Here is a 23,708-nt window from a genome sequence, read left to right as displayed (position 1 = left end):
TGGAAGAAAGAAGCATGAGATGCAATTAAGAAAATGGAGCCTTGTGATTCAGCAACAGTGAGTTCCAACAGAGCCGGCAATGGGATCCTAAGAATACCTTGCACCTCAGTTTTTTGTTACAAATTAAGCACTGCTTTCCAGTGAGCCTTGCATCTCTTTTTAAGAACTGGAGGCACCCATTTTTCTCTGATTGGGCTGGGTAGCTATGTCTTTGGTCCTTGCTCAGTATAATGAATCACGGAAGCTAGCCAATTATGAAGTATTTCTGCCTGTCTAGCTCTTAATTTAACTAGGATTGTGTGTTTAATCCACTGAACAGTTGTTAATCCATACCTGTTGCAAACATGGGACAGCGAAATTGAAGGTGTTTGCTCTTGTATGATTACACAAAGTTTAAAAGAAAATTCCATTTAAATATGTGAATATGCAAAATTCAAAACTGGCATTTGATGCTTTTTTTTGTGTAAAACTTTGGATGTGAATGTTATGTTATTTGGATTTGTATGGCGCAGATTAACATCTATGAGGGTATCCAGGTGTTGGAGCAGGAGCGTAAACTCGGTGGTGCTCCTCGTTGAACAGACAAGATTTCAGTTTCTTGAGGAATTTGAGAAGTGGAGTGGCAGACCTGATGTGTAGAGGAAATGTGTTCCAGTTTTTTGGAGAAGATAAAAGAGAATGCGTGTCCTCCTGTCTTGCTTCTGTGGATGCTGAGGATTCGTACAAGGAAGACAGAGGTAGAGCGTAGCTTTCTGGAGGGTTGGTAGATTTTAATACAGTCATTGAGGTATTCTCGTCCTGTGTTGAGGAGGGCTTTGTAGTAGGCTTGACTGAGCAGCTTGAATTTGCAATGTTTCTAGATGGGTAACCAGTGTTGTTCGGTGAGGTAGGGAGTGCTGTGAGCTCTTCTGGGGACGTCTAGGATGAGTCTGGCGGTGGTGTTTTGGAGGGTTTAGAGTCTTTGCATGAGTTGGTTGGAGATACCTACATAGAGTGCATTGCCGTTGTCAAGTCTGCTGGTGATGAGGGCTTGGGTAACCATGCACCTTGTATGTGTAGGAAGCTATTTGAAGATGTTGCAAAGCATCCTGAGGATATGGCAGCATGATGCGACCATGGGGTTGACCTGTTTGTTTATTGTGAGTTTGTTGTCAAGGATGATGCTGAGGTTTCTGATGTGGTCTGTAGGGGTGGACGTGGCACCCAGGTTACATGCCTACCTTCAGGAGTCCAAAGGAGAGCTCTTCTGAAGTTTAGGATCTCCGTTTTGCCATTTTGAGTTTGAGACAGTTCTCTTGCATATAGTTGGCCACGTTGGACATGCAAGCGGTGAAGATGATCCTGATGGTGTTGTTCATGACGGTGACAGGGGCAATGTTGATGCTGTGGGTTCATATGATAGGGGCAAGAGGTGCCATGTAAAAATTTAACAGGGTTGGGCTGAGGTAGGAGCCCTGGGGGACTCCGCAGACAAACTTCTCATGTTTGAAGATGAAAGTGGAGAGTCTGACTCATTATGTCCTGTTGGAGAGGAAGAAGGCAATCCAGCTCAAAGCAGGCCCTTGTATACCTTACTCCCAGAGTCTGGCGATGAGGACCATGGGAGACTGTGTTGAAAACTGCTGAGAAGTCTAACAGGATGAGAGTGATGGTTTCTCCTCTGTCCATAATGGATCATTCGATGTCTGTTGCTGCCAGGAGGGTGTTTTTTCATTGCCGCGGTTGCTGTGGAAACCTGACTGGTTAGAGTCCAGGAGGTGATGGTGAAGATGAGCTGCTTGTGGATTTCTTTATCCAGGACTGTGGCCGGGAACAATAGGAACGAGATGGGCCTTTAGTTGCTGAGATATTTTGGATTGGCCAAGGGTTTCTTCAGGAGGATTGTGACCTTTGGATGTTTCCATTGATAATGGAGGAGTTGATGATAGTGGTGAGGTTCGCGCTGATCATTGTGCTTCCCAGATTGTACATGTGGAGAGAGCATGGGTCTTAAGGTGACCATTAGTGGATAGTCTGCATGATTCTAGTGATGTCATCTGTGGTGAGAGGGCTCCCCTTCATAAGGAGGTGGATGCTCTTAGTGGTGGTTTGAGGTTGCATGATGATGTCCTCTACGATAATTTGGGGTGTGAATTTGGTGTAGATCTTGAGTACTTTGTTTTGGAAAAAGTCAGAGAGGTTATCGCAGAGGCTCTGTGAGGGAATGATGGTGTTGTATGAGGTGTTGTCTTTGACAATGCTGAAGAGTTCCTTTTCGGAGTTGGCTCAGGATTCAAATCTGACCATGGGGGGCTGCTTTTCTGGCATGTTTGATCAGTGCATGCTACCTTCTGAGCATGGATTTGTAGTTGGCTCTGAAGGTATTGTCTTGGCTGGTTCTCCATTTTCTTTCCAATTGTTTGCAATGCCACTTGGAGTTTCTTAGGCCTCTGTGTACCAGCATGCTTAAGCACAGGTTCTTGTATGTCTGATCTTCTTCATGGGGGCCAGGGTGTTGTAGTCCGAAGTCCATCTGTTGAAGATAGGTGGGTCGATCTTTAGGTCTACTGTGAGGATAGGCTGGTTGGAACTGAGGGTGTGGGTCCAGTCTGAATCTGTTATTTTATTCCAGTTGTGGCCAGAGTTGATTGTTGATTTCTGTTTTCTACGGTGAGGTGCGTTAATGTAGAAGTGTACAATGGAGTTGTCTGTCTTTGTGAGTGAGGTAAGGTGCCTGAAGGTAATATGGTTACTGGTTGTGTAGATTGGGTGAAATGTTGACCAGCAATGTGAGACAGACCTTGTACGAACAGTGTGACTCCAATGTTTTAAAGGCTGTCTAGGAAGCCAGTGGCTTTGGGGTCAATTGGCTTATCTAGATGAATGTTGTGGTCACTGAGCAGTGTATCTAATGGCGATGGCAGTGATGAAGTCAGCGAGGAGGTTGCTGAAGGTGGTGCAGGGTCCTGATGGTCAATAGGCGAGGGTGCCTGACATTGTTATGTAGTGGCTGAGATGCACTTGGAAGTGCAGGTATTATATGATCATAGTTGGTTCATCACTAGAGGCAGTGCAGGTGAGGGTGTCTTTTTTGGACTATTGCACCTCCAGGTTTGTGGAGCCTGTCATGACAGACAGCCGAGATGGAATATGCAGTTCACGTAAAAAAAAAAAAAAACAAGCACTGCAAACAGCAGTTGCTCGTATTCTGGTTGTTCTAATTATTTCAATGTGCTTGCACTGAGTTTTTGGCATGGAGGGAATGTAATTACGTGACATGCCTTATTAGTGTATTTTTTAGGAATTTCACAACTAGTGAAGTGTGAAATTGCCAAAATTATGTGAGATTACACCATGTGAAATTGCGTGGTGTAACATTGATTTTGCCCAGGCACAAATTAATATAAAAGTGTGATAGAAAGTAGCCATTAAAAAATAATCTTTGAACATAGAATCACTCAATTTAAACCAAGTACGCAATCCAATTAATGAAAAAGCACTGATAGAAAAGCCAAGATTCCGCTCTGCTCGCCAGACTAGGCCTTCTTCTAAAACAACAAAATAGAAATTCATCAGTGCAGCACAAATAAAGGCATTTCAAACACTTCTTGTTAAAAGGTCCCCATAACATGTTCCCTCTACCAAATCATGTCAAATATGCCTTGTGCTGCAGCTTTTAGGATCCACACATTTTCAAATGAAATCTGAATTTTCAAGCTAAACCAGTGACCGATGGACAGGATTGGTCCTTTTCTGAAAGATGCTGACATTAAGACAGTTCAGTCTATATCTGCAGGGTACTAAGTCTTGTGTCTTCAGTGGTACTAAGCTATCTCTTCTGACTTCAACCACTCCCTTTTTTATCCATTTTCACCACCTTTTCTTAGGTCTGCCACTATCTTTGGCATTTCTAAGTCCTTGTCTCCCCACCCATAACCACATGAATTCCACCTGCCACAATCATTGTGAATGATGAATCTTCTTAGGTATAGTTACTCTATTTCCATTTCCACCTAGCATTTACAGTAACAAGAGCTTTAAAAAATCCCCTTTCAGCTACACAGACATTTTGGTGTTTCAGCCCATTTTCCTAGATATTTGAGCTCATCCCCCTGTATGTGTAGCCACCCTTTCTCCTGGTCTGCCATCCACATCACTACTATTTTTTACTTTCTCCACCTATAGTCTTCATGGGGTCCCTACACTTCTCTACACTGCCACTACTTTTCTAATATTGTCCCTCTACAACTACTTAAGTTTCAGTGTTTTACCCTTCCTGGCTTGCTAGTGTGTCTGATTCAGCTTCTCATGGTTGACCGCAGCTGTGTCGACCTGTTTCCACTCTTTAATTTGTAAAAAAAAAAAAGAAAATCAAATAAAAAAAAAAATGCAGTGGTCATGTTTGTCTTAGAAACTTGCCTTCTGTGCTTATGAATGCTGGGATTGTTGGATAGCAAAGTTGCCTGTTTTTGATTAGAGCTCACATCTGTTTATTCCACCATTTTACACTTACCTCCTTTTTTATCTCTCTCATTATTTAACTCTTTTTGGTTATTTTTTGCCCCTGTAATGTCCTTTTGTCACTGTTTTACTATTTTTCTCTTCATCCACCTTTCTCCCTTTTCTCGTTCTTGCTCTGGGTCAAAGCCTGATGACAAAAAATAAGCCTGAGTCAACAAAAATGAGTGGCTGTGCCCACTAACGGCAACCACTGGCACTATTTAAGCACTGTCTATTTGCATTATACCTGACCCTTGATTACATTTTGTAGTCCAATATTACTTTACCTACTAGTCAGAGTTACTTCTTTGCAATCAACTCATAAAAATCTAAACATGCACACAGGTGTGGCTGCCGCAAATCTAAATTGGTGGGGTGGGGGGTGATGTTTGTTAAGGGAATAGTAATTAAACATTTTTTAAAGCATACTTGCTACTCCTGGCCCTGCTGCTGGTCGCCTCGGTGCTCCTCTCTTCCCGGCAGTCACTGGGGCATAAAGCACCAGCTCCCAATACAGACACTACTCTCATGCTATGCCAGGCATGAGAGAAGCGTTGGGATTGGCCTAAGCGGGCTGGCCTGATGCTCGCTCAGGTACAGGGAGCAGGTGCCATTTTTCTACCCGGCTCGGTTGGAGAAATGTAAGTGTGCATGTTGGTTTGGCCATCTTAAGATGGCCGGCCAAACCGACGTGCACACATACAATGTCCACCCATCCACCTTCCTGCCATGGCCCTGCCCCGAAATAGATTCCATGGCTCAGTCAGACAGTGATAAATAAAATGATAACAACATTGTTTTATTATCATTTTATTTTTAATTGACTCTGAGCAGGGGGGCGATGCTCCGCTGGAGATGCCTCAACTCAGTCAAGCCTTCAAGAAAGCTGTATTGCAGGTCTTTGGTACCTTACTGGTTCCCTTAGGTGTGCCTCCAGGCCCCATGAATCCAAGGATGCTTCCAGTTGGGTTGTCACTGCCAGGTGCGTCCCCAGTGCCAGCAGTGCCTCTTGACCCCTGTCTTGGGTTCCTGCCTGACTCTGAGGCCAGCTGCTGCTTTGACTTCTCATACATCATTGAGACCTGGGCATCGGACTCACACATCAAAACCAGCAGTGCCTGCCCCGATGCAAGAAAAAGACACATAATCCTTCCAGACCTGGAGGTGAATCTTCCGTGACCTTGTTTATGGTCACACCCAGCTTGACCACTTGTACAACCCCACACTCATGGTGCTACGCTTCCATTGCAGTATAGATTCTGAGGCCCAGAGCTACAAGATGATGATGGACACAATACATTGCAGCTATATGATGGCAAGTACTTATTTCTAGACCTCCAAGAGGTCAGTGGACTTGATACCTCATCTCACACTGGCCTCACCTCCCCACCTGACCCATCTATTGAAGAATTTGCCTCTATTGCAGTGGTGATAAGCAGGCTGCTGAAGGGCTTGACTTTCATCTTTCCTCAGTGGAAGTAAAAAACATAGGTACTGCAGCTAGGCAGACCTCCTCAGAACCACTACTACCTTTTAAGGAGGCACTGACCAACACACTTTTAAGCAGATGTACAAAGCCAGGATCTTGCCCTCATGTCAACCTCTAAACAACGAGGAGACACAGGCCAGCTCCAGGGGAACCCATTTTTCTTCATGACATCCGAGAGCCTTTTGGTTCAGGCCTCCACTAGTAGCTGGAACCCAAATGTGTTCCCTACCATCCCTCCAGACAGGGAGTCAAAACATGGTGGCATTTGGAAAGCAAATGTCCTCATCTGCTAGTTTTGCCCTCAGGGCCATAAACATGAGTTGCTCCTGGAACATTACTTGCATGCATTGTGGGATATGGTGGCAAGAATCTAGCCCGCAATCTCAGATGACCTTCACTCCAACCTCCATTAGATATTTCAGGATGGCCAAGAGGCAGTGAATTATGTGATCAGGTTGGGCCTGGACACTATTGACTGTCTGGGTGGGGCAGTTGGTACCACCAAGGTACTTTGCTGCCACGCTTGGATACAATCTGCAGGTTGTTTGCGTGATGTCCACATCCACTTATTGACATGCCTTTTGACAGTGCCCTTATTTTCAGGGACAGAGCGGATTCAACGCTTAAGGAAGGCAAGGCGACAGCACGCTCTTTTGGCCTATGCAGTCCCTTGTCTCACCCTCTGCAGAAAAACCTCTTTAGTTTACCCTTAGCAGTGTACAGTCACGTGGTGGGAAGCTGGATAAGTTATGACCTCCACGGTTGGCAAAGCATCACATCGGACAGATGGTGTTTCAAACAGTCCAACATGGTTATGCCCTACCCTTTATTTAAACAGCCTTCCCATACCTTGATGACTGGTTACTGAAGGAAGATTCACCTCAAAAAGACATCCACATCTTCCAGATGACGGCTGACCTTTTGACATTTCTAGGATTTTTCATCAATGTGCCAAATTCACACTTGAATGCTTCACAAAGCCTTCCTTTCATTGGAGCCGTCCTGGACAGGGTGCCATTTTGGGCTTCCCCTCCACTTCAACAAGTCCAAGACATTCAGGCTATGATCCTGATGTTTCAGCCTTTGCCTCAGATTTCAGTATGAGTGACTCTGAGGCTTCTTGGCCTCTTGGCCTCTTGCATTTTTACTAGTGGACCATGCCAGGAGGCACATGTGGACTCTGCAAAGGGATCTAAAGTCACTGATACTTCAGCACCAAGAGAACCTCTCAGATTCCATCCAGGTATTGAAGGAGACTGTAACAAATTTGAAGTGGTGGCTGCTGGACCGCACTTGGACAGGTGGCAGACTCCTCTCTCTAGTCCACCCAGAGCTGATGGTCATCACAGATGCATCGCTGCTGAGTTAGGGAGTTCATCTGGGAGGGGTGAAGATCAGAGAACTCTGGTCTTCAACATAAATTCATCTCCACATCAACTTGTTGCAGGTGTGGGCAATTAGATTAGCATTGAAAGCCTTCCCCTGCCCATCAAGGCAGTGTCTGTGCAGGTTCTCAGGGGCAATGCAACAGTCATGTGATACTGCAACAAGCAGGACACAATGGGGTTGTGGGTCCTGGGCCAGGAGGTTGTGTGCCTCTGGAACTTGCTGAGTTGTTAGGGCATCTCTCTGGTCGTACAACACCTGCTAGGATCTTTAAATGCCAAGGCAGACGAGCTCAGTCAGCTTTGCCTAGCGGATCATAAATGGTGGCTAAACTCATAGATGGCACAAGACATCTTCCAGTGATGGGAGGAACCCAGACTCGATCTTTTCACCACGGGGTGAACAAAGAGTGTCCAAGCTTTTGCACGTTGGAGTTCCCAAAGCAGTTATTTTTCAGAGATGTCTTTCTTGTAGATTGGAGCGCTCGACTGCTGTACTCCTTCCCACCTCTACCTCTTCTGCCCACATTTCTCAAGAAGATCAGGCACGATCAGGCCCAAATCATCCTAGTGGCTTTGGATTGGGCAAGGAGAGTTTAGTACCCAGAATGTCTGGCCATGAGCTTCTATCCTCCCATTTGACTTCCTTTTCTGGAAGCCCTCCTGTTTCAAAATTAGGGCAAAGTTCTGCATCTGTGCCTGCTCAGCTTACACCTCCACGCGTGGAGGTGGAGCGGCAAAAGTTAACATCCTTTGATCTTTCCCCTAAATTAGCAAATGTCATTTTGGCAGCTTGGTATCTCTCAATTAAAGCCATTTATGAGGGAACGCAGAGAGAAGTTTGCTGTTTGGTGTTCTTCCCAAAATATCCAACCCCTACATGCCAAGTTGTGTGATGTCCTACTTTTCTCCCTAACACTAGCCCATCAGGGCCTTTCTGTAGCAAAAGGTAAAGGTTATTTCTCATCCTTAATTACTATTTTATAATTGTCTGATCAGGGCATCTCTCTTTAAATCACTTCTTGTGATGCATTTTTTTAAAAAGGGCTGACCCGTATGTTACTGCTAAAACCCTTTGTGGTGCTCCAGTGTGACCTCAATCTGATTCTCACATCCCTGATGTGTACCATGATCATGCCATTTCTTAGTTGAGATTGTTCACACTTAAGAAGGTGTTTCTCATTGTAGTCATATCAGCTCCTCATGTGAGTGAACTGCCAGCACTCTCCGTCCCGCAACTGCACAGCCCTTTCTTCCCAGACAAGCTAGTGTTAAGGTTTTAACATCATTCCACATTGGGCATTCTACAGCCCTGCCAGTGTCCTTTACTCCACCTCATCGATCCAAGGAGAAAGAGTGACTTCACCACCTAGATCTGAAGAGGGGTCTGAGCTTTTAGATCAACTGCACCAAGGACCACCTAGAGGGCATTCAGTTATTTGTGGGGTTCTCTGGGACTAAGAAGGGAAGAGCTGTGCACAAGCAGATCATCTCCAAATGAATTGTCCTATGTACAGAAATCTGCTAAGGACTCACTAAGAAACCGCAGCCGGAGGGATTAAGTGCTCTTTCCACCAGAGCTAAAGTTGCTACCACTGCATTTGTGCATAGAGTGCTTGAACTGGACATCTGGCCGGCTGTAACTCGTCAGTTCACACATTCACGAAACACTATTACCTGGATAGCCTAGTCCGGCAGCAGGGGCATTTTGCCCATTTGGTTCTCCAGGATTTCCTGATCCGAGTAATTTCACAGACCCACTACCTTGGGAGGGACTGTTTTGGTATCTATTCCCAAGGTGAGGAGTCTGCGAGTAGAATTATCCAGCAGAAGAACAAGTGACTTAACTTTAAAAGCCACCCTCCTCTCTGTTTGGTGGAGCAGACTCTTCTGGTCCATACTAAAAAGATTCAAAATTATCACATTTGTACAATATAATTGCTAAGGGCTCCTTGTCGGGTGGCATGGGCAGATATCAGAAAGAAGCTGACGATGTGCAGAAGTAGTGGTTATATTGTGACCCGACATCACTTCAGGGGTGGGACTAAACCGAGGTGGAGCCGCGGAACACCATCTACCGGCTCGTGATGGAATTGCTGAAAAAAAATAACTTGATCCAGTCAGGTGCCTAGGATTATTCACAAGGTGAAGAATTTGTGGTTAGCTAGAGTATCCACCAAGAAAAGCATTACCAAGGGTAAGTAACTTGTTTGGATGCTGGTCAATAGAGACTTGGTTATGTCTGTGGAGATGTGCTACGTTCATGTCCTACTGCTGCTTATCAGATGCTGATAAATGTTTAAATGTGTTAGAAATATTGATATGTTAGCTTCATGTCCCGGCTGTGGTCCTGTGTGTATTAGTAATGTTGGGGATATAAGGACGCTGTCTGTTCCAATAAAAAGTGATTTGGAAAAAAAACGATTGAAGTGGGTAGTTGGATATTGGGGAGGAGGGAAAGACACCACAACACCATTACTGCGCTTACAATATTTAACCCTGGCCTTTGCCTTACAAAATTAAAACCTCACTAGACACCGAAAACACCTATCCAAATTATCCTCTCCCCTCGCTTACCCTGTCCTGCCCCTTCCCTATAACCTTATCCTGCCTTCTCTTTCTCCGCTCATGTTTTACCTATTTCCCTGTCAGACCCGTTTCTTCTCCTCCTGAATGCTAATGTCAAGCTTCCTTCCTGTCTGTTGCGACCTGCTGCTGTCCCCCCACTACCTAAAATTGTCCTGCCAGTTTCACCATCTGTACGTGTTTCAATACCTACAAACTCTTTCCGCCTCTGCCACCAGAAAAAGTCATCCACCCTGACTTTTTCTGCACCCCCCGTTGTCTAGATCTCTCACAGCATCCCCATCAAAGTGTCCTTTAACTGCAAAAGATAGAGCTCCATTCCCATAAAGGATAAATGGACGCCATTGTTTCTGAAAAATTCAGCATCCTCAAAACGCAAGTCCTTGTGTTCCATATATGTCATGCCCTTATCAAAACAGAAACATTTAATTTCTTTATTAAGCTTTCGCCTGGCCCTCTTAATGGCCCCCGGCTTTTTTGCCCCTTGCCAAACCCGCCACGGAGCAAATCCCATAAACACCACAAGGCAGCTGCTCCACTGAGACAGAATTACCTGCAGATCCTTCTTCATAACCTTCATAAGATCAAGGCCCGTTTTCACCACCAAGTCGTTCTCCCCCAAATGTAAGCACAATACGTCCTGGACAATGTCCCCCCAGCTGACATTTGCAAACAGGTTAGGAGCTCGCCCCATTTCATACCTCCTTTGCTAATCCAGTGCACATGATACTGCTCTAAGTCACACCCCAAGTTCTCTCCTATGACCGTCCGTTGTGCCTGGCACTGTGCCCTTTTTATAAATGAATGTCCAACGACCCATATCGCAATGAAAGGCGCCTCCGGGCCTGCCACCACACTTGCAAAAAGAAACAGAAAAATTAACAGTTTCCCCCTTTAAACTCCCACCCTCCCACATACCTCTTGAAACAGTCTGACATCCACCTCCTCAAAGACATGAGCTCTTCCTTGCTCCAACCCTTCTGCCCCGCTTCTGTAGCTACCCCAATCCTAAAGGAGTTGGGTTCCAAACTGGCATGGTTCCTGATCGATCGCCGACAGCCCCTTTCGCATAACTGCCAACAGCTGGGACGACGTAACCCTGCTCCCGTCACTATGAAGAAACACTGCTCCTGACCTATCACCAGTCCCTCCTCCACTGATGCCCTAGAGTGAGAGGGCAAATTAAAGACACTGGATACCGTCTTAAAAATACGACCACCCCGGAACCCTTCTGATCGGTTTTTCGAACTCCTAATCCGCAATGTCACCCACCAACCTCCCAAACATACCTCCTGCCAAGAAATACCTGACTTCCACCCCGAACCCAGCAACTCAGAAATCCTGAAGGCACCAAAAAACAACCATGCCATAAGGGTCTGAAACAGGAGTGCTTCTCTAGTGTCAAAGCAGACAGCTCCCATGATACCTGACAATTCCTTCAGCAACCGCAGCGACAACGGTTGCCGCACTCGCTTCCCTCTGCCCCTTCCTTCACCCATCCCTCCAAAATCCTCTGCCCGAGCTCACCCACCGACGGCTGGTATCCCCAGAAAAGTTTCCCCATGAAACCCAGCGTCGCTAGCTTACCTGCTATAGTGACCCTGGACAGTCCTCTGTCTATCAATGCCATAATAAACTAAACCACATCCTCAACTATAACATCATGTCTTGCTCTCCTACAAGCTCCAAGCTTAAAAACTCCTCCCACGCCTTCAAGTATGCCCTAGCGTGGATGGGGCCAGAGAATTCATTACCAATCGAAGCATCCTCGAGTGCCTATGTTCCATAGGGCTTCTGGCATTGTCTTCCTCTACAAGTCTGTGCCCGTGACTAACCCATGGAATCTTTCCCACTGTGAACGAGACAAAGCATCCGCAATGTCATTGTTCACTCCTGGGACATGACGTGCCTGAAGTAAGATGTCATTCTTCAAACACTGTATCACAAAAGCCCGAAGCAACTGAAGTACCTGGGCCTCCCTTGCCAGCTGCCTGTTTGCCAGATGCACCACCGCCATGTTGTCCACCCGAAACAAGACCCGCTTATGCTGCAAAGCGTTCCCCCACAGACACACTGCTACAACAAATGGGAAAAGCTCCAGAAAAGCTATGCTGCGCCCACCATTCTTCCATTCCAGAGGCCAGTCTTCCGCACACCACCTGCCCTGCCAATAAATGCCAAAACCAGTTGACACTGCCACATCAAAAAATATCTGGACATCCCACTCCCACTCTTGCCAGGCCTTCAGCATTATTCCATTGAATGACTCCAGAAATGTGTTCCACATACACAGGTCCTCCCGCACACCTGCCTTGAGGCACATATGATGGTGGGGCAGCAAATTCCCTACTAACGTCATCGCCAATTGCCGACAAAATGTCTTCCGCGCACAAACCACCCTGCATGCAAAGTTAAGGTGAGACAGCAGTACCTGCACCTCGCTCACTGTTACCTTACTTTTGCTCAACATCTCATGAATCTTCTGCATCATGCCCAGCCGCTTATCGTCAAGCAGTCGCGCCATCACTATCACTGTGTCCAATTCAGCGCCCAAAAACGACAGTGCCGTACATGGCCCAACTGTCTTTTCGGGGGCCAGGGATACACCAAGGTCCCCCATGACTTCCTGAAAATGCTGTAAAACCTCAGCGCACCCCAGAGAATCCGCCGGCACCGCAAAAAAGAAATCATCGAGATAGTGCGTCACGTGGACATGTCCCGTCACTTCTGTGAAAATCCATTGCAGACATGTGCTGAAACATACAAAAAGGGCGCAAGAACTAGAACAACCCAGGGGGAGCGCCTTGTCCACATACCAGCACCCTTGAAATTGAATTCCCAGCACCTCAAAATCGCTAGGATGAACCGGGAGCAAACGAAAGGCCGACTTGATATCTGTCTTTGCCATCAGCGCTCTGGGACCTAAAGCTGCCACCATATCAATGGCCACATCGACCGACGCATAGGACACCTTTGTCACTTCCGCCGGGATAAAATCATTAACTGAAGTGCCCTCCGGCCACGACAGATGGTGAATCAACCGATATTGCCCTTTCTCCTGCTTAGGCACCACACTGATAGGGGACACCATAAGGTTCTGCATCGGCCAATCTAGAAAAGGGCCAGCCATGCAACCTTCCGCCACCTCTTTGTCCAATTTGTGCCGCACTACCGCCTCTTTGCCTCTCACCGAACGGAGATTCTCGGCCCACCGCCGCTCCCGGGGACCCGTGTAGCCCAACCGGAACTCCTGCATAAATCCCTGTATCAGCATGTCCGCGTCCAATGGTCTGGCATAATCCTTTAAATAAAAAGGTTAGTCTGTCCACCTTAACCGGAGTATGCGCCCTTTCCCGTAGGACTCTGTCTAAACCTCTGGCCCTCTTGTCCACCTGATGCTGACTGCTGTCCGCCCCATGGGACCTGACCCTGTGCCGAACCGGATCCTGCGGAATCTTGTTGCCCGGAACAATGTATGAGGGGATGACGCCCAATAACACTTGGAGCACTCGTGTCAAAACTTACAGTACTCCCGAGTACACATCCCTTTGTTATAGTCCCAACACGCTCCCGTTCGCCCGCTTCCTGCTGTGCCTGAACCTGTCTGACCCCCACCCCTTGGGTGCTGCTCCCCAGGAACGGCAACGCCGGTGAGTGCAAAACCCCTACCTTCACACCGTCTCCTGGAAGCATCCGTAGCCCTTTGCCTCTGCGATTGGACTTCTGTTGATGACATCTAGCCAGCCGCCCTTGGCCCCGCCTTCGCATCCCTCCAAGGTCTCCGGGCCGCACACTGCTCGACTGGTTCACCGCCTCCGAGCGCTGTCTCTTCCTGCCAATGAAGGTCCGATGTGCCGGGTTGAAAACCACCCTTCACAGACCGCATGCCAGACAAACCGAACACCGCCTCTCCCACCATAACCCCCCTAACGTATCCGCCGCCCCAAAAACAACTCCGACCTCCCTACCCCCACTCTTCCGCCTGGGCACTATACACGCGCACCGGAACCTTACATCTGAGGGGAGAGGAGAGATCAATGTCCTCTTGCAACCCCATCCCTTCCGCCTCGCTCCCACCCTCACTCTTGCTGTTGCTCCACACTAACATGGTGGGCCACTATTCAGAAATGGGCACCTGGGATCCCATTCCCATGTCTGGCGCCAATGTCTCTTCGTCTCCACCCCCTTCCTCAACCCTCTTCATTGGCTGCTCTCCTCCCCCCCTGCATTCAGCTCACTCCCTTCCGGGGGTGCCATGTCCACAACCTCTCCTACATTGCCATAGTCCCTGTCCCCTGGCAGATCTATGAAATCATCAGCCTTTTCCCCGCGTGCCCGTACACCCTTGGGGAGCTGCCGAGAACAACCTGATCTCCCAAGACGGCCTAAACCCCTCCCCTTTCCTCTCCCTTTCCCCTTGAAAGCTATTGGGAAGGCCGTGCCCAGGCCAGCCTCCTGGGCACTGCCCAAAGCCAGCTCTCCGCCCTTTACCTGGCAGACACGCCGAGTTTTCCCCGGCATGCCTCTACCCGCCGTAAACCTCTCGGCGATCCTGCCTCCGGCTGCCTCATGCCCCTACCAACCGACCACCCTGCCACCCACCCTCACCGCCGCCGTGATTCCTTGAGACACCTTCTGTGCCAGGCGCAATGTGCCCAGGGCCTCGGTATTCACGATGTTCATGCACCCGGCTTTTTCAAGAAGAGCCAGCGCCCTCTGCATGCAGTTGTATGACATGTCCGACCCACGCTTCCCACAAGACCCCCTAACCCAGGTAAGTCTAAAAAAAAATTAAAAAAAATTATACACCAGACACCAACCGGGCCAGTGCCACGTTATATTTAATTTAAATTGGTGTTCGATACAAAAAGAAACGCGCCGAAACCACAAACCACCAAGACCACAGATCGAAATACGTTAAGCCCCAGAACAAGGTCCGGCCACCGTGTCACTTATTGACAAAATGGTGGCCGCCCAACAAAATGTCCCCTGATATAACCCCCAACCTGACTCCCAAAGCACACCCCAATATTGCCCCACTACGTCGTGGACCGTACCACCCTCCTCAAAGATCCGGTGGGTTGTTCGGCAACACCCCCCCCAAACCTCGGGCCCCATTATGGGTTATAAAGTGAAGACTTGAGCCCCGGAGTCACTGCTTCTCAGAGAAAGTGGTAAATCTGTAGGTACCGGTTTACTACTGAAAACTAAAACAGATTTACAACTTTTGGGAATTCTCAAAAGTTTTCCATGCTACTCTTGGGACACCAAGTCAGGCTCAGCTTTTCATGTGCAATGTTGAAAATGATTTAAGAATTTCATTTTGCCAAATGAAAATATACATCAGGAAAACATGATTCTCTGTGTATAAACCATTTCCCCCACAACGCCTCCAATTTTGCAAGTGTTGCCTTTCTTTTCTTCTGGGAGGGAATTTAGAAATGTACCCCTGCCCTTGTGAGAAGAAAATCTGTGACCGTTTCCATAATGGGAAAGGCTTGTGGAGGGTTTTATAAATACCCGGAAACATGGGTTGGTACAGTAACTGACCAGTGCCGTCCCATAAGATGTGATTTGTTTACACTGAAACCTCTTTATCAGCAAACCTTTTTACTAAGGGTATGCAAAATGTATGTAATTAGCTTTTCTGTAACTCCAAATTTTGAGAAAACTACGCAAAATTATAAGTAATTAGGGGAAGTAAAAATCCTTCGCTTTGCACTACATTTTAGTGCAAAATGCATCTTTGTGTTATTTTTGTTGTGAGGACGCATTTCACAATAAAAAAATAGTGCAAAAAACAAGTCATTCGAGCAACAGCCACTTGCGTACTGTCCGTTATAGTTTTTCCAACTGGGCAGAAATTTTACTGACACTGTACTGACGTAATTTCAGGAATATTGTGTAACAAACGTAACGTGAAATTCCCGAAATTAACTTAAAGTTCAGCCCCTTCTTTTTAGACGTGTAAAAATGTCCACTCATTTTCTACTCGTAAAAGAAGATATTTATATCTGTAAATCAGGCTCACAGTCGCCAGTGGCTTTACAAATCTTGTCCAACGATACCACACATAATTCACAGGTAAAGGGCGCATGAAACTTTGTTACACATTGAAGATCACAAGCCAGCACTTACTCTGATTTGCAAAATCTGTATTGGAACACATCATCTTGTAGTTTTTCTATGATTATAAGACATTGGCGTGCAGAAACAGTCTAATATATGTGTCCCTGGATACAGAAATTGCCCTTGCTCCTCTTCATAGTTAGCATTCTATGTACCATTAATTATGATATTGCGTTTAGATATCTATTTGCATTCATTTTCATTGAAAAATCCTCCTGTGATATTTGCTTTTAAAATAGATTAGCTTCCTTCTTTTGATGTTAGCCCTCTGTCTCTCTCGTGTTTACTTGCTTAATGCTTTCAGCCAGTTTTAGGGTCACATCTCCATGTAGCTCCATGATTGGTGTGGTGTAGAAGCCCCTGTGGCCACCGGCCTGAGGTGGAATAACATCTTACATGGTTACACAAACAGAAAACTCACTTGGTACCATCCTGGCTTTGATCCTCACTGTGTAAGTGACAACCGAAATGCGTGAATCAGTCCGAGCTTTTAATGGGAAAAACTCTGCAACTATCTCAGATAAGCATCTTTTGATTTTGCAAAATGTACTAGAGCTTAATGAAACCTTTAAAAATACTTTGCGAGTTGAACGTTTCCCACATGGTTTGCTGGCCCACCCACGTATGAAGAAAGAAAGCTGCAGCCTTTGAAAAGATCACAACCGACAAATGCAGTAATAATAATAACTTTCATTGCTGAGGGCTATCTCTGACCTTAACGCGCTTCCATTTTGTTTACTTTTTATTAGGAAGAAAAAAAATCCTGCGTGGTTTCTGTTGCCATTTGTTTGGAAAACATCTGCAGTTCCGGTTCCTTGCCCCCCACCCCCCAAGACACTGCCGTTTATCAAGTGGACCAACACCACTTCAGCTACAGGGCGCGACCCAGAGCTGTTGAGCTCCCCTTCTTTGCCCAGATGTTGTCCGAAGAACACCCAGTCATCTTCTTTACTTGTTATCCTTCGTAACTGATCATGCTGTGGTGCACACCACTGGCTAGGGAGTGTGTTCTTTACAGAACAGAGAAAACTAAGACAGAATTGGAACAAATTGCATCACTTGAGTGTAAGCCTATCAACCTTGTTTTTTTTTTTAAGAAGGACACTTCTCTATTTTAACCACATATTTGAACGTTTTCTAATGTTCACCACCTTAAAAGGAGGTCAAGCACTCCAACACATTAAGGAGAAAAGAAGGACTCCCCCCAGTCTTCTCTTACTCATCTCTCTCTTGTTAACTTCAAATGTTGGTGTGTTGGCGAATACGTATTTTTCCTGGGGGTGAGAAGCAGGAATTCAAGTGAGGTTGTGTGCACACGAGTTGGCAATGTGGATGACTGTCAATTTCTGCTACATTTACCTGTTCTGCTACACCCTCATTGGTTTATTAAAGCCATATCCTTCATTCTGCCACAAGCGATCACCAAACTCTATAATTTGCACACCTGCCTTCTTTTTGGTGCTGCAGCCCAAGTGAGGATGTGAATTGATGTTATGCTGCTGAAGAAGGCCCTGTTGAGTTGAAAAGAAAAAAACAAACTGTCTTCTGCTCTGTGCCTTTAATACAGCTCCCTGCTCCCAGCACTTAAGGTTGTGACAAGGAAGGATGCCTCTCATGCCTACAGTATGAGCTCCCTCAGATCTGCCACATCTTGTTAATCACAAGATATATAAATGGCTCGACGTATACTCTGGGTTTTTGAACTGTTCCATGTATTTATTGTGTTAATTCAACGCAAATATGAAGTGGGTGATGTTAGGAAGTAGGTTTTACGTTGTGTAAGTTAAAGTCCGCCTATTTATGCAGTACTTTATCAGCTCTGAAATGTAGAGTTTTCTGTTTTGGCTACCACTGTATGGAATGATTTGCCTGAAGCACTGAGGCAGTTGAGCCTGCATTTAACTTTTAGGGTAGCCCGAAAAACTCATCTATCCTAGTGAACTGCATTGTCTTTCGCTCTTACGTAGTGTATAGTTGCCTATTAGATTTTAGGCACCTTATACATTAGTTTGATTGAATGATTGATTTATTGACTGTGTTTTAAGGTTACGTTATCAGGACCCCAGGACCTTGTATCGTGTAACAGCTGTTTTTTGATTTGTAAATTGCATTTTGTTTATGAGGATGAGCATGCTTTGGGGTGGGTTAGTGTGCGAACAAGTCATTGCTGTGTACAGACTGCTTTCCAGTTGCCTATGTAATTTTTAACCTCCATAAATGTCCTGTATCACTTGTCTGCCCATGGGAGAGTAGCATCCTCAATTTGCAAAACTATACAAGTTTTTTGGTCATACTCCCCAGTCTGTTGTAGATACCATGTCACCTTGATTTCAAGGGAAAGTCGTTGTGAAGAGTGGCAACGCCATGCCCGAATGAGTGAGATGCGTGAACAGAGGATTGTGTTGGCGAGTGCTTGGCTGAAACTCGTACGTCCAAAGGATTCTGATTGCATCAGAATTAAGCACCAGCAGGAGTGTTTGGCTGTTTATGTCGAAGTTTTGTCTATCTTTATCTCTATTGTGTGAAAAGAAATGTATTTTCTTCCCTGGTGCTCAGTGGACATACCACAGATTATTAGCTCTTCCATATGCAGGGATTTAGCGCCATTTTTACCAGTGAGAAATTAGTAAATTAGAGCATTATTCTTGGTGCCTATACATTTTAACTTAGGCAACCTTTTTGAGATGCACAGTGAAATACTGTTCCTGTGCTTCAATAGGTTGGAAGGAGTAAAATGAGTAGTTCAAAAAATACAGAATGGCTTGTATTTCAGTGAACGATTGAAAATCACAGGTGATATCCCTCAAACATGTCACTGTATTAGGAGCAATGTGCATATCCAATCTGTCATATCTGTTCCGAAAAGAGCTGGTCCTTTGCCCATCGCTACATGCCACGAGGGAGAGATTCAGCCTCTCATTTGTTTCAGTCATGCATCCTATGTTTTATAGCACTATGGCTATAAAAGTAGAACTGCACTACAAGTCCCAGGATGCCTGCTGACAATAATGTTTACCTCTTTAAATGCTACCCCCTAACAAAATTCAAACATTGGCACTACCACACATTGGAAAATCAAGACTGCCCAGCACTGCTGCTCGTTCAAAAGAGAAACAAGCACACATTGAAAGAAAGACGTTCTGAAATTCAGGGTCTTGTACTGCTTATTATACATGCTGGGGCCACTGTGACTGCTACAGAGCAGTCCTATGCTGTGCATGACTATTTAAACCCTAGTAAAACATCTAAGACATATATGAATTAAGCAATTGTACACTACATTTACTAATTTCTTTGAAAGCAGCACAATATTCGTTGTCGTACTCACTTGTTCACTCAATCACTCACTCAAGCCTATGAAGGGTTCACTCCATCATTCACTTATTTATCCCCCAGAGGAACTCGCTCGCTCATACTTATGTAGGCCCTCAATAGAAAATCATAAAACCACAACCACTAGTGGCTTGCCCCGTGAAGAAACAGGCGACAGAAACAAAGCATTTTACTAATCTTCTTGCCTAAAACATAATTTCCCAAAAGAATGGGATGCAAGGTAATACGTCAGAGAATGAGATATATTGTTAGTGCAGCAGGTGGAATAGCACCAAGGCCCAAGGGTGTGTGGGGCAGCTGTTCCCCAGTTATGGCTATCCTTTTCCATGTTTGAATTAGGGCTCATGGCAGTCTTGAAATGCCTCAGCAAGAGAAACAGCTTTGAGGCAGGTCATTTCAATGATACAAAAAAAGCAAACGGACCTAAATACACAGTAGCGTTTGAAATATAGAACATAGTAGCTAAATTTGGAACATCGCAGCCCAAACCTTAAATCCCATTTAACCACACTGTGTGATTTTATGGAAACTCATCTTCTTATGGAAACATCCAGTAGATAACAGAGACATGCTCCCTTGAAAGTGAGATCAACATAAGCTGTTCAAGAAAGGCATTTTCCTTAACTTGAACATATTATTTGGCACCCAACTACAAAAAATTGAATGTTATCAGATGATATTTACAGGTAGCATAACTCCTACAACTAGGACTGCTGCTATCGTTAAGCCCCCTAAGCTCAATACATTTAGATTTAACCTTCCACATGTATTTATAGTTCAGATTATGCATGGGGGAACAAAGATTGTTCTGCACAGGTATTAAAAATCCCCGAGAGGGGTACTGGATACCAGTAGCAAATGCTTTCCAGACTTGAAAGAAGATTGATAGAATCTTATACTATATAATTTCAGTAACTGTAGGAAAATAGCCTAGAAGTAGAGATTGTGAAATCTGAACCAGTGATACTATGGCCCCTATAATAAGCTCCATGACATCACTGGCTGCATACAAAGCTTTCATAGAGACCCTAGTGTTTTCAACTCTGCTGCTGAGTAGTAGCACTTTATTTGATGATCGTCTACATCCTGCTCCCCGCTCTTTAATGTAGTGTTGACACCACCATTTCAAGATACATGAATAGCTAACAGTTCGGAATTTTCATTTCAACTGAATTGACTGTAACAGGAACAAATGGCTTGATTTACAGTTTGATGGAGGGTATTCCTTTGGTCAGGACAGTGGGGATAGTACCTCCTCTACCCTGACGGACTACCATCTGCCAAATTTGGAGATGACCGGAAGCCCAGAGTTCATCTCTGTGCATTGGAAGGAACCACCTAAAAGGTGGTTCCTCCCAATGTACAAATAGTTTGGTGGATGGCCGCCATTGGTTTTGAGGGCTGTTTCCCAAGCTTTTAACATTTTTGTTTTTTTATAAACAAACTGCTAAATCAGGTGTTTGTTTCAGAAAAAAAACAAAAAACTAATAACCTCATCTCCTGGGAGTTTTCTCCCTCCCAAGATATTGGGGTCATTATTGATTTTTTCTGTCCCTCACCGCCAGGTTTTGCCTGGCCCTTATGGACGAGGGAAAAAAAGACACTTCTTCGTCCACCCTAAATAGAGTGGGCAGTATAATGTCCTTCATCTGGTGGTCCATACTCTGTGAGGCTATCGGAGGGATATTTCCACCTGAGGAGCCAACAAAGGCTCCATCATGGAAAAAAGAAGGTCTCTCATCTCTAAATGAGTCACCCAAATTATAAATCAGCTCTTAAATCTTTGGAAGAAGAATTGACTCGATTTTTCTAAGTATAGCAAAAATGGCTTCATCACCACAAGTTGAAGACTGGCTTTGTTAAAAAAATGTTGATAGCCGATTGCCTATATTTGCCCTATTTATTGACCGTGAGATTGTGAACTTCTTAACCCCATGGACAACCAGAGTAAACCCGATTTGTCCTCTTTGAATTAAGGAGTTATGGACATGACTTGAAGTCTGTATTGATGAATTTATTAACATATTATGTTATGATTCTTTTTCTTTAACCTCAACATTGTGCATTGTATATTGCAAGAATAGAATACAGGAAACATAGTCAATTGGAATTTTTACAAACAGAAGGATTGTAAATTAAATCATGAAAGTGAAAAGAATAGTTATTTATTGTGGTATAATGATGTAAATTAGAGTGTTTGCTGACAAGCTGCCATTTAGGTATTGTAAGTGATATGAACTTGTTGAGAGTGTGCTTGGATTTTCTTAAACACATGCACTTTATCACTTTAGTTTTATCAGTCCATACAGATATGTTTGCTTCACATTAGCAGATAGCTCCTACTAAAGTAACTTAACTGGGAACAAAAACAAACTAAACCAATTGGATGGGGCAGGTTTGAGAAACTCAATATCTATCACTTTAGGTGCCTTGCTCCTGATGCCATAGGTTCCATTTCCTAGAAGAAAATGACGTTCCTGCTCAGTCACTCTCAGAAGCAGATAATACTAGTGGACAGTGAAAGGCTTCCTGGAGTTGTTGCTTGTGACTTTAATGAACACAACTTTGATTCCTTGCACTCAAAACACACAGAAACAGAATCTTGTAGCCCTTCACTCGGCTAATATTTGAAAGATGAACATCTTTACAATGGATAGTTCTTGTGCTGCTGTGTACCCAGAAGGGTACTTCTCCCATGCCAATCAGATTGTTGACTCTCCGTTTTGTCTCTCATCAGTATTTTTGCTTGACACCAGAACTAAATCGCCTTTGTTGTGAGATGATATTGGCTTTTCAGGTCAAATAATGAAAACTTGCACCAAACTCAGTTCGTACTTGAAATGCATGTACTTTTCTCAAATATTGGACAGGTGTTTACGCCAAAAAATAACATTTAGACAGGGACTTGAGCTCTCTGGGCGGAGAAGTCAGCAGATCTGAAAACAAATTGTAGATGTTTAGTTGGTGCAAAGCGGTGCCTGATCCACAATACAGTGACAAATATATTGAGACCACAATATCAACTCTGGAAATGTTGTCACAGCAGTGGTAATAATTGTAAATGTACACTTTTTTGATATTTCAGGATTCAATAGAATGGTTATAATATATCTGAAGATCAATATTTCAAGGATTGTTATTGTGACATACAATCTCAACAAGACACCTAAAAATCAAAGTTTATTTTCTGAAACTAACAGCAATAATTATTTGGGGATATTCCCCTATGTCTCGGAATAGGATAGCCCGTGTTGAAATTTCCCTACTGTCACCCAGTTAGCAATTTTTACTGTGATTATGTTTTACGTATACTGCCAATTTTGCATGACTCTTTCAATGGACGTTCACACAACAAATTTCACCTTCCATGAAGGTAAATATTTCAACAACTGACTACCTATTCAACAACTAGTGTAAGATTGATGTTTCTGTGACATTCTTATGTATCTTTGCAGTTTAGAATTGTATTAGAAAAGTAGTTTGAGCTTCGATCCAAGGTAGATATGAACTACATTTTTGGTATTCTCAAGAATAATTGTGTGAGACTGTAGCAAGCATGCTGTAGAACTGATCTTGAGCTCTAAACACTTGTAAGATTTTTTTTGTATTTGTCTCTGTTTTGGTCAGTCTGTGTGTCTGCACACACAGTAAAATATTCACACTGTTCAGTGTGACATACTTACACCTGTATATTGACTGTTCTAGAATAAAAAATACTTACGTAATGTAAACAGTTGTTTGAGTACATTTAATGTATTTATTGGTTTGCAAAAAATAGAAAAGCAAGATTTGATTTAGTAGCCTGACAAAACAGTGTATTTTGTCCTTTTACACCCAAAAACGTGTCTTTCATGCGTCTTTTGTAACTGGCCAGTGTCATGCTATCTGTGACAGACCAGTCACTGTTGTTTTCTGTCAATAGGCATTTTCTTTAAAAATGTAAAAAATCCAAATATGAATAATACTATTTCTTCATCGTCATACGTTTTGTGAGGATAGCGATACATAGAACAAAACAATTCAATTAATTGAAAACAGCAATCAATGTATATTATATCCAAAAAGATAAAACCACAATTAAGCAAATTAGAAAAAGTCACAATATGAATAGTGAAAAAACTAGAAAGAATTTTCATGAATCACCAATCATATGTTGTAATTAACAATAAAAAATCCATCTTTTGAGTGCATATACTTAACAAAGAACTGAGCAACAGCAAATCGATTTCCTCTGTTTCCCACAGAATGCAAAGAACATGCCTTTTTAACTGATCTACACTAAAGCGACCAAAGTAAAAATAAGTGTA

At 44.3% G+C, this 23,708-nt stretch overlaps 1 protein-coding gene across 3 annotated transcripts in view; it reads left to right on the top strand.

Annotated features, from left to right (window-relative positions):
- Positions 1-23,194, top strand: part of MYLK4 (myosin light chain kinase family member 4) — a 608,560-nt gene extending 585,366 nt beyond the window's left edge. For all 3 annotated transcript variants that reach the window (XM_069217896.1, XM_069217880.1, XM_069217890.1), the window contains exon 14: positions 16,818-23,194. The gene's annotated coding sequence lies outside the window, so the exon portion shown is untranslated. The remainder of the gene's footprint in view (positions 1-16,817) is intronic.
- Positions 23,195-23,708: the final 514 nt, after the last annotated feature.

This window comes from Pleurodeles waltl, chromosome 2_1 (assembly GCF_031143425.1).
Source record: "Pleurodeles waltl isolate 20211129_DDA chromosome 2_1, aPleWal1.hap1.20221129, whole genome shotgun sequence".
In the NCBI taxonomy this organism is placed as follows: domain Eukaryota; kingdom Metazoa; phylum Chordata; class Amphibia; order Caudata; family Salamandridae; genus Pleurodeles; species Pleurodeles waltl.
The sequence above is the reverse complement of the archived record's forward strand: the minus strand, read 5'-3'. Positions and strand labels throughout refer to the sequence as shown.